At 42.8% G+C, this 15,680-nt stretch overlaps 1 pseudogene; it reads left to right on the top strand.

Moving 5' to 3' along the window:
- The first annotated feature begins 72 nt into the window (after positions 1–72).
- On the top strand, positions 73–1,148 carry Gapdhl5 (glyceraldehyde-3-phosphate dehydrogenase like 5; annotated as a pseudogene).
- Positions 1,149–15,680: the final 14,532 nt, after the last annotated feature.

Raw genomic sequence — 15,680 nt, 5'->3', positions numbered from 1 at the left:
GCTCTCTGCTCTTCCCTGTTCCAGAGACAGCCACATCTTCTCGTGCAGTGCCAGCCTCGTCCCAGAGACAAGATGGTGAAGGTCGGTGTGAATGGATTTGGCCATATTGGGCAACTGGTTACAAGGGCTGCCTTCTCCTCTGCATCTGGCAAAGTGGAGATTGTTGCCATCAACGACCCCTTCACTGACCTCAACTACATGGTCCACATGTTCCAGTACGACTCTACCCACGGCAAATTCAACGGCACAGTCAAGGCTGAGAATGGGAAGCTTGCCATCAACGGGAAGCCCACCACCATCTTCCAGGAGCGAGATCCTGCTAACATCAAATGGGGTGACGCTGGTGCTGAGTATGTCGTGGAGTCTACTGGTGTCTTCACCACCATGGAGAAAGCTGGGGCTCACTTGAAGGGTGGGGCCAAAAGGGTCATCATCTCCGCCCCTTCAGCCGATGCCCCCATGTTTGTGATAGGTGTAAATCACAAGAAATATGACAACTCACTCAAGATTGTCAGCAATGCATCCTGCACCACCAACTGCTTAGCCCCCCTAGCCAAGGTCATCCATGACAACTTTGTCATTGTGGAAGGGCTCATGACCACAGTCCATGCCATCACTGCCACTCAGAAGACTGTGGATGGCCCTTCTGGAAAGCTGTGGCGTGATGGCCGTGGGGTAGCCCAGAATATTATCCCTGCATCCCCTGGTGCTGCCAAGGCTGTGGGCAAGGTCATCCCCAAGCTGAATGGGAAGCTCACTGGCATGGCCTTCCACGTTCCTACCCCCAGTGTATCCACTGTGAATCTGACATGCCACTTGGAGAAACCTGCCATGTCTGATGACATCAAGAAGGTGGTGAAGCAGGCGTCTGAGGGCCTACTAAAGGGCATCCTGGGCTACACTGAGGATCAGGTTGTCTCCTGCGACTTCAACAGCAACTCCCGCCCTTCCACTTTGATGCTGGGACTGGCATTGCTCTCAATGACAACTTTGTAAAGCTCATTTTCTGGTATAACACTGAATACGGCTACAGCAACAGGTTGGGGAACCTCATAGCCTACGTGGCATCCAAGGAGTCAGAAACCCTGGACCACCCACCCCAGCACAACAAGGATACTGAGAGCAAGAGAGAGACCCTCAGGTGCTGAGGAGTGCCCATCCCGACTCAGCCCCCAAAACTGAGCATCTCCCTCACAATTCCAACCCAGACCCCATAACAGGAGGAGCCTAGGGAGCCCTCCCTACTCTCTTGAATAACATCAATAAAGTTCGCTGAACCCACAAAAAAAGAACTAAACTTGTGTGTCCATCCAACAGTTACATATAAGTAAGGATAACTGTGACTACAGGCCAATGCAAATATAAACTTAAAACACTATTGGATTTTTTTTTAATTTTTGTGAATTTTAGTGACTCGACTGGTTCTCTGTTCTGAACTGTACAGGTGACAGTGACCTGTCAGACTGTTCACTATGTGTGGAAGGATAGGCTATCTGGCTGTGTCCCTACTCTAACACAGAAAGGCTAATATGTTTAAGAGAGACACCTACTAAGCCTGGCTTTGAAAACGAGGAAAACAAGGAGATAACACTCACAGGGATTTCCAGATTCTGCATGGTAGGTATTTTGCAAACCTTTCCCTCTTGTTCTCTTGGCTGTACTGCAAAGTGGGTGATATGGATTAGCACCCTGACCCCTACTTTCTTTCCATGGTTTTCTACTGTGCAGGAGGCTCTTCCTGACTCTACCACCTCTAAATCAGTGGCTTCAATAGGAAGCTGGAGAGCTTGCCTTAACAGGGTGCCAGGCTCTTTTCCTAGAACTTTTGAGTGAGTCCAGCAATGTACACTTCTAACGACTTCAGTGCTTTGGGGCCATACCCGAGAGTCATTTCCCAAGGTTCCATTGGAAACGAGCTCTGAGAATTATGCCCCACTGTAGTGGGTGCAGTTTTCATTCTTCCCTTTTGGCCAGGGTCAGTTTGGTGGTATGACATGATTTTATCATCCCAGGTTTTTAACAATGCCTTTCATGTAGCAATGCATTTCCCACCAAAACTTGGTAGATCTCACACTTTTCTGTTTCCAGTAAATTCCATGTGTGAGTAACCAGAGTTCTTCTCTGGATATAATTCTCATTTGATTCGTATCTTTGCTCTCTGCTCTCTACATCCTATGGGCATCTCTTTCAGCATGACACAGGTCCCTTTGGGGCATCTCACAAAAGAGCCCTGAGTTGGAGAGAAATCGCCTGGGTTTGATCTTAGCCCCAGAGCTCCCTCTTTCTACAGAACCATCACCCCTGAGGTGCCCTTGCTGCTCTAAGTGTTTCTTTTGCTCTGACTTTGTATTGTTGGTTTAGAGGCTAGAAATCGTTTTGATAATTTTTTTTTAATCTCTTAAACTTTGGAGTCTCTCCTTCCCTTTCCACCTCTGCCCTCAAGACCACCTCTTCATGCTTGGAAACAGTTTTTCATACACTGCAATAGCGGTAAGGTCAATGCAGCACAGGAGCCAAAGGATGGTAGCAGCACTCATGACTGATTCCCAGAGCCCCTTCTTCACCACATGAAGTCTGCTTTCAGAATTACAGCAGGCAACATTTTATGCTACTGCACAATAGATCTCTACGTTTCTGGAATTTCCTTTTCCTTTGTCCAGTGCCATCTCCCCTGAAAATGTCATGTATTTTAAGAATTTTCTAAGTTAGCTTTCCCAATTTTACTATTTTTACAGCTAAAGAAACAAATACCCACCTCCAATTTAGTGGCTGATACAGTGGGGCCCTTTTCTTGTTCAGTGGCTGCTCATTAAAGAAATCCTGGGTGGTAATGTTTTATCGTAGGCGATAGAACAAGTGACCATAGACTGGGGAAATTTCCGAGTTACAGATGTGTTATCTCTCCCCATTCTGGAGGGTTAAAGTCCAAGATTAAGGAGTCAAAATGGCCGAGTTCTATGAGACTTTGTTTCTTGGTGATAAGTACCATGTTCTTGCTGGATGTTCTTGAGCTCTTCTTTTTCAAATTATCTATCTATCTATCTATCTATCTATCTATCTATCTATCTATCTATCTATCTAGAAGGTTGGTCTGATGTTGCTTGTATTCAAATGCTAAATTCTGTACCCCAAGTTCTGGTTGCCCCCCCATGAGTAGGTCCTCAAGGACAAGGAAATCCTCACATATACCAACTTTTGTTGCATAAACTTTGACCCCCTCATGTTGTTTCTGAGTGGTTAATAAAGATGCCTACAGCCTGAGTTGGGCAGAAGAGATGGGTTAGAGGGAAGGTTCCCAGGCTGGCTTCTCAGGCAAAAACCATGAGGAGAGAGGAGGAAGAAGGCAGAACTCACCACGGGATTGGTGGATCATGAGCACATGGACATGAGTGCTGGCCAGTTGGAGTAGGAGCAGCCTAGGCTTAACATGTCAAGTGATTTCTTGGGGTTATTGAGAGGAGAGTAGACGAAAAGTTGGTATTTGCTCAGCTCTAGTGCTTTAAAGCTTATTATAAATATAAAGGTTTTGTGTCTTTTCTTTCAGAATTATAGGATCTAAGTGGGGTAAAAAACAAACCCAAAATAAAGTTTGTCGCAATGTACATATGTAGGTATGTATGCATGCACACACACACACACACACATCTATCTATCTATCTATCTATCTATCTATCTATCTATCTATCTATCTATCTATCTATCTTTAATCTATCTCTTCTATGAAGACGGGGTCTCAGTCTGTAGCCCTGGCTGGCCTGGGACTCATGGCAATTCTATAGCCCCAGCCTCTCCAGTGCTGGGATTGTGGAGATGAGGGACCCTACCTAGATGGCAATTTCTGTTATAAAGACATAGATCAGACCTTATGACCCAAACCTCTACTACAAGGCTCTCTTCCAAAGGCTTTTGGGAGTTAACACATAGCTTTTGGTAGTTACAGACAGGACATTTATGGCCAAAGGCTATTCATTTGCGTGCAGTGACTCAGACTGTTTCTTTTTTTTTTTTTTTTTTTTTGAATTTTTTTTTTTTTATTAACTTGAGTATTTCTTATATACATTTCGAGTGTTATTCCCTTTCCCGGTTTCCGGGCAAACATCCCCCTCCCCCCTCCCCTTCCTTATGGGTGTTCCCCTCCCAACCCTCCCCCCATTGCCGCCCTCCCCCCATAGACTAGTTCACTGGGGGTTCAGTCTTAGCAGGACCCAGGGCTTCCCCTTACACTGGTGCTCTTACTATGATATTCATTGCTACCTATGGGGTCAGAGTCCAGGGTCAGTCCATGTATAGTCTTTAGGTAGTGGCTTAGTCCCTGGAAGCTCTGGTTGCTTGGCATTGTTGTACTTTTGGGGTCTCGAGCCCCTTCAAGCTCTTCCAGTTCTTTCTCTGATTCCTTCAATAGGGGACCTATTCTCAGTTCAGTGGTTTGCTGCTGGCATTCGCCTCTATATTTGCTGTATTCTGGCTGTGTCTCTCAGGAGCGATCTACATCCGGCTCCTGTCGGTCTGCACTTCTTTGCTTCATCCATCTTGTCTAATTGGGTGGCTGTATATGTATGGGCCACATGTGGGGCAGGCTCTGAATGGGTGTTCCTTCAGTCTCTGTTTTAATCTTTGCCTCTCCCTTCCCTGCCAAGGGTATTCTTTTTCCTCATTTAAAGAAGGAGTGAAGCATTCACATTTTGATCATCCGTCTTGAGTTTCGTTTGTTCTAGGGATCTAGGGTAATTCAAGCATTTGGGCTAATAGCCACTTATCAATGAGTGCATACCATGTATGTCTTTCTGTGATTGGGTTAGCTCACTCAGGATGATATTTTCCAGTTCCAACCATTTGCCTACGAATTTCATAAACTCGTTGTTTTTGATAGCTGAGTAATATTCCATTGTGTAGATGTACCACATTTTCTGTATCCATTCCTCTGTTGAAGGGCATCTGGGTTCTTTCCAGCTTCTGGCTATTATAAATAAGGCTGCGATGAACATAGTGGAGCACGTGTCTCTTTTATATGTTGAGGCATCTTTTGGGTATATGCCCAAGAGAGGTATAGCTGGATCCTCAGGCAGTTCAATGTCCAATTTTCTGAGGAACCTCCAGACTGATTTCCAGAATGGTTTTACCAGTCTGCAATCCCACCAACAATGGAGGAGTGTTCCTCTTTCTCCACATCCTCGCCAGCATCTGCTGTCACCTGAGTTTTTGATCTTAGCCAATCGCACTGGTGTGAGGTGAAATCTCAGGGTTGATTTGATTTGCATTTCCCTTATGACTAAAGATGTTGAACATTTCTTTAGGTGTTTCTCAGCCATTCGGCATTCCTCAGCTGTGAATTCTTTGTTTAGCTCTGAACCCCATTTTTTAATAGGGTTATTTGTTTCCCTGCGGTCTAACTTCTTGAGTTCTTTGTATATTTTGGAAATAAGGCCTCTATCTGTTGTAGGATTGGTAAAGATCTTTTCCCAATCTGTTGGTTGCCGTTTTGTCCTAACCACAGTGTCCTTTGCCTTACAGAAGCTTTGCAGTTTTATGAGATCCCATTTGTCGATTCTTGATCTTAGAGCATAAGCCATTGGTGTTTTGTTCAGGAAATTTTTTCCAGTGCCCATGTGTTCCAGATGCTTCCCTAGTTTTTCTTCTATTAGTTTGAGTGTGTCTGGTTTGATGTGAAGGTCCTTGATCCACTTGGACTTAAGCTTTGTACAGGGTGATAAGGATGGATCGATCTGCATTCTTCTACATGTTGCCCTCCAGTTGAACCAGCACCATTTGCTGAAAATGCTATCTTTTTTCCATTGGATGGTTTTGGCTCCTTTGTCAAAAATCAAGTGACCATAGGTGTGTGGGTTCATTTCTGGGTCTTCAATTCTATTCCATTGGTCTATCTGTCTGTCTCTGTACCAATACCATGCAGTTTTTATCACTATTGCTCTGTAATACTGCTTGAGTTCAGGGATAGTGATTCCCCCTGAAGTCCTTTTATTGTTGAGGATAGCTTTAGCTATCCTGGGTTTTTTGTTATTCCAGATGAATTTGCAAATTGTTCTGTCTAACTCTTTGAAGAATTGGATTGGTATTTTGATGGGGATTGCATTGAATCTGTAGATTGCTTTTGGTAAAATGGCCATTTTTACCATATTAATCCTGCCAATCCATGAGCATGGGAGATCTTTCCATCTTCTGAGGTCTTCTTCAATTTCTTTCCTCAGTGTCTTGAAGTTCTTATTGTACAGATCTTTTACTTGCTTGGTTAAAGTCACACCGAGGTACTTTATATTATTTGGGTCTATTATGAAGGGTGTCGTTTCCCTAATTTCTTTCTCGGCTTGTTTCTCTTTTGTATAGAGGAAGGCAACTGATTTATTTGAGTTAATTTTATACCCAGCCACTTTGCTGAAGTTGTTTATCAGCTTTAGTAGTTCTCTGGTGGAACTTTTGGGATCACTTAAATATACTATCATGTCATCTGCAAATAGTGATATTTTGACCTCTTCTTTTCCGATCTGTATCCCTTTGATCTCCTTTTGTTGTCTGATTGCTCTGGCTAGAACTTCAAGAACTATATTGAATAAGTAGGGAGAGAGTGGGCAGCCTTGTCTAGTCCCTGATTTTAGTGGGATTGCTTCAAGTTTCTCTCCATTTAGTTTAATGTTAGCAACTGGTTTGCTGTATATGGCTTTTACTATGTTTAGGTATGGGCCTTGAATTCCTATTCTTTCCAGGACTTTTATCATGAAGGGGTGTTGAATTTTGTCAAATGCTTTCTCAGCATCTAATGAAATGATCATGTGGTTCTGTTCTTTCAGTTTGTTTATATAATGGATCACGTTGATGGTTTTCCGTATATTAAACCATCCCTGCATGCCTGGGATGAAGCCTACTTGATCATGGTGGATGATTGTTTTGATGTGCTCTTGAATTCGGTTTGCCAGAATTTTATTGAGTATTTTTGCGTCGATATTCATAAGGGAAATTGGTCTGAAGTTCTCTTTCTTTGTTGTGTCTTTGTGTGGTTTAGGTATAAGAGTAATTGTGGCTTCGTAGAAGGAATTCGGTAGGGCTCCATCTGTTTCAATTTTGTGGAATAGTTTGGATAATATTGGTATGAGGTCTTCTATGAAGGTTTGATAGAATTCTGCACTAAACCCGTCTGGACCTGGGCCCTTTTGGTTGGGAGACCTTTAATGACTGCTTCTATTTCCTTAGGAGTTATGGGGTTGTTTAACTGGTTTATCTGTTCCTGATTTAACTTCGATACCTGGTATCTGTCTAGGAAATTGTCCATTTCCTGAAGATTTTCAAATTTTGTTGAATATAGGTTTTTATAGTAAGATCTGATGATTTTTTGAATTTCCTCCGAATCTGTAGTTATGTCTCCCTTTTCATTTCTGATTTTGTTAATTTGGACACACTCTCTGTGTCCTCTCGTTAGTCTGGCTAAGGGTTTATCTATCTTGTTGATTTTCTCAAAGAACCAACTTTTGGTTCTGTTGATTCTTTCTATGGTCCTTTTTGTTTCTACTTGGTTGATTTCAGCTCTGAGTTTGATTATTTCCTGCCTTCTACTCCTCCTGGGTGTATTTGCTTCTTTTTGTTCTAGAGCTTTTAGGTGTGCTGTCAAGCTGCTGACATATGCTCTTTCCTGTTTCTTTCTGCAGGCACTCAGCGCTATGAGTTTTCCTCTTAGCACAGCTTTCATTGTGTCCCATAAGTTTGAGTATGTTGTATCTTCATTTTCATTAAATTCTAAAAAGTCTTTAATTTCTTTCTTTATTTCTTCCTTGACCAGGTTATCATTGAGTAGAGCATTGTTCAATTTCCACGTATATGTGGGCATTCTTCCCTTATTGTTATTGAAGACCAGTTTTAGGCCGTGGTGGTCCGATAGCACGCATGGGATTATTTCTATCTTTCTGTACCTGTTGAGGCCCGTTTTTTGACCAATTATATGGTCAATTTTGGAGAAAGTACCATGAGGGGCTGAGAAGAAGGTATATCCTTTTGCTTTAGGATAGAATGTTCTATAAATATCCGTTAAGTCCATTTGGCTCATGACTTCTCTTAGTCTGTCTACATCACTGTTTAATTTCTGTTTCCATGATCTGTCCATTGATGAGAGTGGGGTGTTGAAATCTCCCACTATTATTGTGTGAGGTGCAATGTGTGTTTTGAGCTTTAGTAAGGTTTCTTTTACGTATGTAGGTGCCCTTGTATTTGGGGCATAGATATTTAGGATTGAGAGTTCATCTTGGTTGATTTTTCCTTTGATGAATATGAAGTGTCCTTCCTTATCTTTTTTGATGACTTTTAGTTGGAAATTGATTTTATTTGATATTAGAATGGCTACTCCAGCTTGCTTCTTCTGACCATTTGCTTGGAAAGTTGTTTTCCAGCCTTTCACTCTGAGGTAGTGTCTGTCTTTGTCTCTGAGGTGTGTTTCCTGTAGGCAGCAGAATGCAGGGTCCTCGTTGCGTATCCAGTTTGTTAATCTATGTCTTTTTATTGGGGAGTTGAGGCCATTGATATTGAGAGATATTAAGGAATAGTGATTATTGCTTCCCGTTATATTCATATTTGATGTGAGGTTATGTTTGTGTGCTTTCATTCTCTTTGTTTTGTTGCCAAGACGATTAGTTTCTTGCTTCTTCTAGGGTATAGCTTGCCTCCTTATGTTGGGCTTTACCATTTATTATCCTTTGTAGTGCTGGATTTGTAGAAAGATATTGTGTAAATTTGGTTTTGTCATGGAATATCTTGGTTTCTCCATCAATGTTAATTGAGAGTTTTGCTGGATACAGTAATCTGGGCTGGCATTTGTGTTCTCTTAGGGTCTGTATAACATCAGTCCAGGATCTTCTGGCCTTCATAGTTTCTGGCGAGAAGTCTGGTGTGATTCTGATAGGTCTCCCTTTATATGTTACTTGACCTTTTTCCCTTACTGCTTTTAATATTCTTTCTTTATTTTGTGCGTTTGGTGTTTTGACAATTATGTGACGGGAGGTGTTTCTTTTCTGGTCCAATCTATTTGGAGTTCTGTAGGCTTCCTGTATGTCTATGGGTATCTCTTTTTTTAGGTTAGGGAAGTTTTCTTCTATGATTTTGTTGAAGATATTTACTGGTCCTTTGAGCTGGGAGTCTTCACTCTCTTCTATACCTATTATCCTTAGGTTTGATCTTCTCATTGAGTCCTGGATTTCCTGTATGTTTTGGACCAGTAGCTTTTTCCGCTTTCCATTATCTTTGACAGTTGAGTCAATGATTTCTATGGAATCTTCTGCTCCTGAGATTCTCTCTTCCATCTCTTGTATTCTGTTGGTGAAGCTTGTATCTACAGCTCCTTGTCTCTTCTTTTGGTTTTCTATATCCAGGGTTGTTTCCATGTGTTCTTTCTTGATTGCTTCTATTTCCATTTTTAATTCCTTCAACTGTTTGATTGTGTTTTCTTGGAATTCTTTCAGGGATTTTTGCGATTCCTCTCTGTAGGCTTTTACTTGTTTATTAATGTTTTCCTGTGCTTCCCTAAGTGTGTTCAGGTCTTTCCTGAAGTCCTCCAGCATCATGATCAGATATGATTTTGAAACTAGATCTTGCTTTTCTGGTGTGTTTGGATATTCCATGTTTGTTTTGGTGGGAGAATTGGGCTCCGATGATGGCATGTAGTCTTGGTTTCTGTTGCTTGGGTTCCTGCGCTTGCCTCTCGCCATCAGATTATCTCTAGTGTTACTTTGTTCTGCTATTTCTGACAGTGGCTAGACTGTCCTATAAGCCTGTGTGTCAGGAGTGCTGTAGACCTGTTTTCCTCTCTTTCAGTCAGTTATGGGGACAGAGTGTTCTGCTTTCGGGCGTGTAGTTTTTCCTCTCTACAGGTCTTCAGCTGTTCCTGTGGGCCTGTGTCTTGAGTTCACCAGGCAGCTTTCTTGCAGCAGAAAATTTGGTCTTACCTGTGGTCCCGAGGCTCAGGTTTGCTCGTGGGGTGCTGTCCAGGGGCTCTCTGCAGCGGCAGCAACCAGGAAGACCTGTGCCGCCCCTTCCGGGAGCTTCAGTGCACCAGGGTTCCAGATGGTCTTTGGCTTTTTCCTCTGGCGTCCGAGATGTGTGTGCAGGGAGCAGTCTCTTCTGGTTTCCCAGGCCTGTCTGCCTCTCTGAAGGTTTAGCTCTCCCTCCCACGGGATTTGGGTGCAGAGAACTGTTTATCCGGTCTGTTTCCTTCAGGGTCCGGCGGTGTCTCTGGCAGGGGTCCTGCCGCTCCTGGGCCCTCCCCCACGGGAGCCCAGAGGCCTTATACAGTTTCCTCTTGGGCCAGGGATGTGGGCAGGGGTGAGCAGTGTTGGTGGTCTCTTCCGCTCTGCAGCCTCAGGAGTGCCCACCTGACCAGGCGGTTGACTGTTTCTATCTCTAACTGTGGCTCTACCAGCCCTTAGCATCTCAGATTGCTTACATATTTATGGAAAAGGGTCAAAATGCAAGCACATACTTCTTATATGTGCTTCTATATCCCTTACATTTATGTTCTGTGGAGAAGAATTAACCACACAGCCTCTTGTAGGTGCTGAATCAGTGGCTAAGCAGGTACTTCTCACAGCCTTTGGGTGTGGTGGGCAGAAGAGGGTGGTGGTGACTCGTTAGCTTTCTGGGCTGTAAACATGACAGTACAGTAACACTGCAGATGATCGAAGACCTGATCTGTAAGGCTCTTTTTTCACCCCAATAAGCCACAATGAATATCGAGAAATTCAGCTGCATAAAAACATTGAGTTTATATTCATCAAAATATACCACTAAGAGAATAGAAAGATCTTGAGTTGGCTGTGCAGATGATGTATAGAATATATGAAGGTTTCTTACATGAGTAAAAAAAAACCAATGAGTTCAGAAAAAAGCATAGGTAAAAATCATCAAGAACAGAAAGTAAGAAAAATGTAAACATAAGACGAAAATAAGAAAAGCTGCTCATACTTATTCAAAGTCACAGAAACGTGAAATAAGAGCCGGTTGCCTGTGAAGAGAGAAAAAAAAACACTTAGAAGGGCAACACAAGGAGCTTCAGGGGTGGTATCAATCTATCATCCGTCCATCCATCCGTCTGTCTGTCTGTCTGTCTGTCTATCTATCTATCTATCTATCTATCTATCTATCTATCTATCTATCTAACTCTTCTATGAAGACAGGGTCTCAGTCTGTACTGTGCACATCTCTTGGAGGACACCTTGGTGTTAGCTCACACACGCAAGATGCAGACACACACAAACACACAGACACACATATAGACAAACATACAGACACTCACAGACAGACACACTCACAGACAGACAGACACACACACAGATACACATACATTCCACCTCATGATCAATTCCACAATATAAGCAGTTAAGAAAGTAATATTTTAATTATGATGCAAGAACTGTAGAAACGTTTTGTTTTTTTTGTTTTATTTTTTATTACTTTGTTTGGTTCCTCCATCCCGCCATGTCCCCGAGACAGGGCTTCTCTCCATGTAGTGCTGGCTGTCCTGGAACTAGCTCTGTAGACCAGGCTGGCTTGGAGCTCACAGAGATCTTCCTGGCTCTGTTTGTTGCTGTTGCTTTGTTTGTTTGAGGGGGTCAAAGTGTCTCTGCCCTAGAGACATTTTGTCACTTTGGGCCTGCTCTGTTTCCACTGCCTGTGCAACTTTGCTTGGGTCCTGCATTCCTGTATCTCTGGGATGCGATGTCTGTCTTATCACAGATCAATGGGAAATGCCAGCTCTGAATGTGCCCACATCATCATTTTTATCCTTTAGGCGTTGCCAAGAGAGGTTGGAAGTGCAGAGCCACACAATCTTCTCCACTCCACCACCAGGCCTCTGGAGGAAGCACGCACCTTCTGTTTGTGTCAGAGGGGTTAATTACCAAGAGCTGATGTCACTTCCAATAATTACTAGAAATCAAAAATATACGGAAGGCACCACGAGGGCCTGGCAGCTGCACCAAAATCAGTCTGCCTCTGACGACGTCGTGCAGCTGTTCCCTCTGTATGCTTCCCAAATCACCTTGAGTTTTGGAAAACCAACTACAAGAACCAATGGATTCCTAGAGAGCATGAAGGAAAAAAACCTAACAGTACAACCCTGCCTTGTAGATCTGTCTGTCACCTGCATTACTCACATGACTGTTTCCATTTTCTCGCTGGAATTTGTTTCTAAGACTTTTCTCCAAGAGACAAAATGTAAGGGAAAAAAACAGACAAACAAAATCCAGACCCTTTCCTGCTCTCTTTCTGATGGAAATCATCCCTCCTTGTAATGGAGTATGACTTTGAGCCTAAAGGAACAGAACATCAAGCAGCTTCACGCTGGGGGACACAGGGAAGAGGGCAGAAAAGCAAAGCCTGTCTGTACCTGCGTTTTTTGGAACTAGAATCCACTTTGTCCTTAATGGCTCTCCAGAAATATCTTCAAGTGTTGCAAGGAGAGACCACAATTCTTCCTGTTTCCCCTTAGGCAAATGTTGTTCCCCAGTCTTACTCTGCCTTGACTCAAAAAGCAAGAAACAAAATGACCAGTAGAGGGCAGAGAAAACCATACTAGAAACACAAGTACCTCTGCTGTCAGCTACTCCAGAGAAACAGAAGGTTGAAGAGCTGCCTTAGATACAGCTGAGAAGGGCAGGAAAAGGCTCCATTCTTTATATGTTTTCTCTCTGAAATGCATCTCTCCATATGGACCAGGACCTGAATAGGTAAAATTAGTAAATGTATATATATTTGTCCATGGATGTGAATTGATTCTTTATTTACTATACAACTTAGATTAGCCCAAGTCATCAGATCTTTTATATTGTTGTTGTTTAAATCTTTACCCATTAAATTTCCTCATGAAAAGCCATCTATGGCTGGCAAGCAGATTGATTGGTAAATGTACTTGCTACCAAGACCCTATGCCAAGGGTCCATAGAGTGTAAGGGGAGACTGACTCTGGCAAGTTGCTCTCTGACCTATCCATGCATACGGTAGAATGAGTGGATACATATATACACAGAAGTAAGTCTATAAGATGAATATAATGAAAAATATAATCTTCATAGTAACCTTAAAGATGCTTCAAGATGCCCCCACTTTCCTAATTTGCTTTGGCTGGGGAGGAGTCCAAGGGAGTGAAAAGAGGTGGTGGGGTGTCCTGTACTGAGGTTGGATTTGAGAGGATAGCCACATCCTGGTTATACTCCTGTGGCCTGGGCTTGCTGGGATGAGGGTTAAGGAATTCTTGTGGTTTGCTGGTCTGGTCATTTCCATCTCTCATTTGTGTGGATGCAAAGGGTTGTTACTGGGTGTTTCAGTTTTTGTGTGTCTTCCCAAGAGAAACAAGAATGAGTCTTAAGAGTCCAGTTGCACCATGGGTAGAGTCCAGATGCATGATGGGATGCACTGGTAGAAACGTTACATATTTCTTTGCTAGAAACATTCCCTCTGTGCCTACTGAAGTATAAAATACCTCCATATGATGAAAATCACTGGGAACTACTAGCGGACTCTAATAAGCATTGGTGCATAAAGAGAAAAATAACCTACCCGGAGGCTGCACCTGCCTGGGAAAAGGATAGACCAGAGCATGAGGGCTGCAAAGGAGACAGAGGGAAGGTTTTGTTTATTCTAACTCACAGCCATTAACTTCAAATCTGTAGGAAGAATAGAAGTCGAGAGAGAAATTGTCAAGAAAGAAAAGAAAATGGTCTTGTAAGTTATTTGGTTAAATGGAGCTTGTGACAAATTACAAGGGAAAACAAGCCTGAAAAATGAAGTAGACAATACAGCCTGTTTTAATAGTGCACATAGTAGGAATAGAGGAGACAGCCTGTTTTAATAATAGTGCACATAGTGGGGAATTTCTTCATGCTAATCACTGCTGTGTTCTTTCCTCATGAACAGGAACATAGCTAAATTAGGTGGGGACTTTTGGATTAGATTTCCATCTCTAGCAAGCAGTAAGGCTTTGGGACCACAAAGTTTAAGGATTCTCGCCTGCAGTTCTAAGTGGAGAGAAATTACAATGATCAAATTCCAGTGAAAGAAACAGTTCACGTCATTAATTCTTTACTTGCGCATGGCTTGGAGCCTTCTACAGTGAACACATTTCAAGTCAGAATTCACTAAGAGTTATGAACCTAGATGATGATGATGGTCATGGGTGTAGTAACAGAGACCACACAGCAGGCATAAAAGCAGTGCTTTGTAGGAACACTTTGCATACATGTACTGAATTAACCTTTACAACAGAAGACTTCTCTGTAGAAGTAGATGATATTACCATGATTGCAGATGGAGCTCAGACACAAAGAGATAAGGGACCTGTGTAAGGTCACACATGGCGCCGTGGAGTTGAATTCACATGGTTTGTTCAAGGTCTACAATTTTGGTTACAGGTTGAGCTGCTTCTGTAAAGCAAGGATGATGTTTATTAGCATGTATTGTTCCAGCCAACCAATGTTATTATGGGAAGGAGATGAGGTCATCCACAGGGCCGTGTTCTCAGGTGGCCCAGATTAGACGTGAATCCCTACAGAGGTCATGAAGAATTCCACGCAAAGCCCACACTAAGTAGATGATGACTCTCACTATTCATGGTCCTTACCTTCCAGATTGTGGATCTGAGACTACGCAGCATTACTGGTTTATTTTGAGGAAACAGATATGCAGTCCTCCAAGTCTTTGCAGGTTCCAGGCGCCTGGAAGATGTTGCTTGAAGCCCTATCAGGAGGTAGAGTTGAGCCCTGGCCTGATGGACCTGCACTGCCTGCCCCTCACTTCAACCTCACAACCTAGATGTTTCCTTAGAGCAAGTGATCATATAAAGCTTGTTTTCACTCGGACTTCAGTTGGAGGGATGTCTGCCATAGGGTGCTGAGTCTTTCTATCGAGATATGTTTTCCTCCTAGTCATCATTTTAAAATCAAAGCTTAATTAAAAATTCTGTGGCTGTCATCACAAACCAAACCCAAAGAAACTCCTTAACCAGAGAAGAGTGTGGGCGGCGGGCTGTGGCAACAGTGTTTGCTTGCACATAATTCGCTCATTATAGTGTTCCAGTCCCTAAGTTAAATACTTGGAACAGTCTCATATTGAATCAGATCGTCGGCACTTGGCCCTCGGCTTACCTGGTTTATCTGGGCACTAGCCTGAAACAGTTTAATGATTTGTTTGCCATGATCCCTTAAGCCTTGACTCCAAGGCTGTGATCTGCAGATCTGGACTTCTATCTGGGAGTCTAGCAGTCAAATCTGTGTTTATGATGTCACTTCTCAGAGTGTTCCATTTATTCTGCAGATGTAAATGGGGCGGATGTAAATGTGGCAATAAGCTATAAGTAGTCATTGCATTTTTATATGCATATGAACTTGAAAGAGGGAAACGCCCACCTCATCAAGAATGCTATTTACTAAGCAGAAAAATTTCTTTTTCCTCTTCTCCTCCCCCTCCTCCTCCTCCCTCCTCTTCTAACCATCATTTCCAAATTGCACCTTTAAAAAAAATGCTATTTGGACCAAATTGGGGATGATGTAGAAAGAGCTTCAACATTCTGAAACCCATAGCTGTTTGTGCAAATGCTTGAGTTGCAAGCTGAACTATCCACTTTCCACTGAGCATCCCTTTCCCCAGAAAGAACCACTGATAGACAAATTTCAGCTATTTGGCACTTGTCAGACTTT

This window comes from Rattus norvegicus, chromosome 15, assembly GCF_021556685.1.
Source record: "Rattus norvegicus strain SHRSP/BbbUtx chromosome 15, alternate assembly SHRSP_T2T, whole genome shotgun sequence".
Taxonomy (NCBI): Eukaryota; Metazoa; Chordata; class Mammalia; order Rodentia; family Muridae; genus Rattus; species Rattus norvegicus.
Note: the sequence above shows the minus strand (reverse complement) of the source record. Positions and strands in the feature narration are given on the sequence as shown.